The sequence below is a fragment of the Culex pipiens genome, chromosome 2 (genome assembly GCF_016801865.2).
Source record: "Culex pipiens pallens isolate TS chromosome 2, TS_CPP_V2, whole genome shotgun sequence".
NCBI classification, from domain to species: domain Eukaryota; kingdom Metazoa; phylum Arthropoda; class Insecta; order Diptera; family Culicidae; genus Culex; species Culex pipiens.
Window position 1 is genome coordinate 22,628,966 of NC_068938.1, and position 3,615 is coordinate 22,632,580.

Below are 3,615 nucleotides of genomic sequence, written 5' to 3' on the forward strand. Positions count from 1 at the left end.
GGCGATGAAATGTTGAAAAATATACTTTTGTAATTTAACAGGTAACCAACTATTCAAATTTGATTAAAATGGGACCGCAGAACTCGTATTTTATGTCAAAACCAAGAAAATAAAAAAACGATTTTTTCTGTTCTACGATTCGATTATCCGAAGTCCCATACAAACCTTCGGATAATAGACACTTCGGATTATTGAGACTTCGGATAATCGAGTCTGGAGTTAAGATTTTGCATAAAAAAGATATCTGCCGATATCTTGGCAACTGTTGGCCCGATTTCCAATATAAAAAAAAAATTAGTATGAAATTGCACATTTTACTAAAAACAATTCAAAACCTTCTGAACCAAACATTGGCGATATATTAACACTGTCATGAAAAAAAAGACTCAAGTAAAATTCAATGAACTTTTCAAGAATGATGTGATTTTTTTTTTATCAGGTAAATTTCGGAATCAGGCTTTTAAATAATTTAATTTCTCGAGGTTTTAAATGTAAAACAAACCATTTCCAGATCATTTTTTTTATATCCAATAAAATATCCATTTGGCTTTTTGATAAAAAAAAGATGCTCTGGCAACACTGCTTTGAGTAAATGGATAAAAATTCATTACAATTGTGAGAGTATTTTCGAACCAGTGTGTAAAGAATAATGATGATGGTTTTTCAAAGTATCACATATTTCTAAGATTAACATTTTTATACATCTATATTGATATTTATTTGTTACTTAATTTATCTGTTTCAACTTCGATTTGAGCAACAATCGAAAAATGAATCGTTTTACGAGTTTTCTTCTCCTGCACAACAAAGTGAATAATTAATTTCCATATAGCAGCTGTAATCCGCATCCAGATGTTTCTTGATTCGCTCAACAGATGCGTAACAATAAATCAACATTATGGTTATGCTCGAGGCGATACTTACGGTAATGGGTGCATTAATAAAACATTTAACAGGTTGAGTCCTCAACTTTATAGAAAAAAAACCCTTAAAAAAATGAAAAATTTAGTTTTAATATTACGGTTTATTACATATGTTTTAAAAGAGCTTTGAAAATTCTTTCAAAATAACATTTATTAGGGAGGTTGATAACAATCAATTTGAAATAACACCCTCTTTAGAGCGAAGAATTCAAATGCATCCTCTAAGGAGCAGAGCATCCTTTCAAACATATACCCAAGTGTATGCCGCCTGGATGTAAATCCTTTGTCGGTCCTTGGATCTGATCTCGCACAAAAGGAATCCGTTCGATAACACATTCCTTCTGTCTTCCCCAGCAAACGTACACAGTAACAAAACAAAAAGTTTAAATTTTGATGGTGTAACATTTGATGTTGTAAACGTTCTTATATTTTATGTAATTTTATCAGAGTGTTCAACTATGTCTGAGGTTAAATTACCCATTTTCACTGTGTGTTTTCACTGTGAAGCTTTCGCAAACCGTTCTGTAAGCTCGCGCCATAACTTGACTGCTTGCCAAGCGAAAATAAGAATCGTAATTACGACCATGGAGACGCACGGTCTGGCAGGGGGTACAAATTTGCAAACAAAAAAGAAAATCCTTCTACGACAAAAGCTCGCACATTTTTGCCCCACTCGAAGGTCAGCTGATTTTGGTGTCTTTTATCTTTCTTCGTGAAAATTTCATCGTCACGTGACCTCCACCCCAATCGGAACCAGGAAGAGGGGGAGGGGAAGGGGGCAACAAGGGACATTACCATTACGACCTCGGCGGATTCCGGGCCGGGTCTGCAAATGAGGCGTATCTGCTCCCGGAGGGCAATTCGCACAACTCGGCGGCGGCGGCGTGTCGGTGACCGATGGCAATGCTTCATGAATTAATTATTGGTAACGGCTTGTGTATACAGAACCATAGAGTGGTATTGAAGATGAATTGCTGCAAAAGAATTCTGAAAAAAAAATGGCAACACTGCTAACACATTGAACTGTTACTAGATTCCCTCCCATGCAGCAAAGCCGACTAAACTCAATGTTGCGTGTAATGTCGTCAACGTGTAATTAAGTTCTGGTAACAATTCTATGGCTCTATTCCAACCAAGGGTGACCTTTTGGAGCATTGAACCGTGTCGCACCACACTACCTTGTAGTTCCAGAGTGCAATTCTCGCACCGAAATGAGACCCGGACCATAAATCTCCCAACCCATCTCGTCACTGTAACTCTTTCCAGAGCTTCATCATGCACACGTGTCCCTATGTTTTGATATTCACCACACGTGTGCATGCTCCGTGCGCCGGCGAAGGATGATGTATTCCATCACACCTCGGCTGTGGTGATCTCGAATGAGATTTATTCCTGAACTTGAGTACATACAAAATACCGCTATCGCTAAAGTATGTCATCCATCTGGAACGGCACCGGCACGCCGACCGACCCCACCACAGCTGGATCACAGACAAGCAGACATTTGTATCAAAAATCAATCACGCTTCCTTGAAGCCATCTTTTTGTGAAAGCGAGCACTGCTGCATAAAGTTACATGCAACTGTCAAACGCTGTGGTGAATTCGAGCATGCCGTGTTGGGTTTCTGAACATTCAAACCGACAGTTAATTTGTTGTTTTTTAAAGATTTCTCCCGTCTGTTTATCTGTGCCTTAATGGTGAGCCCAAGTCGTCAGAGAAATCTGATTAAGGGCAAACCAGACGCGTAAGAGAGGCTGAGGCAGGTGAGGAATGTTAATATAATTGAAGATTTACACCTGCGAACGCGTCGTCGTCGCTTTCGCAAACACCTGGTTTTATGGCTTCTGACTGCACGAAGCAAATCCAATACGGAGAAGAGGAAAAAAAAGTCGTAAAATGGAAACTTTTTGATGAATTTTTAATAGCTTCACTTGCGGCGCGAAAGTGCGTAAATCATAATAACACAACAAGTTGGTATGGTTAGGCGATGTCCTTGAGAGTGAATGTTATATTGAAAACATTTTATTTTTTCAGATCTTTTACGCACTCTTACTCCCACTCTCCCGTAAACTTTCTTAATATTGAGTGCGATCTTCAATTTTGCTGCATCAGTTTTAAACTTGTGTCTTGCGTCATCAAAACGCTCATCCAAAACAACTCATTATAATAATTAAATAAGAGTTATTTCCAAAAATGAACCTACTCGAATGGCATTATTTTGCACCAACGTTCACACGAACATTCAAAATCGCTCAGTTATCACCATCAACACCAAACTTACTCAGAAATGAGTAAATAGAGCATCTGTCAGATTTGAGTAAAATTATGTTAAAATCACCTAGTTCTGAAATTCACTCAAAGCTGACAGATGCCCTATATACCCATTTCTGAGTAGGTTCGGTTTTAAAGAAAACTGAGTAATTTGAAAGTAGGGTGTACAGTGCTTACTGACAGCAACATTTTAATAAAAATTCAAAATTTTCATGTGTGGTCAGCAATTTTGCTTCATGAGCGAAATAATTCCCATAAAATGTATAATTCAATTCAAAATTCAAACAATTTTTAAAAACAATTACCCAAAATTGGGTAAACACTTTCAATGATCAATTTTGAAAAGGTGCAGTTCTGACTTAATCTTAGTAAAAACAACTCTAAAACTAGTAGTTTTGAATGAAGCGTGGACAAAATAGT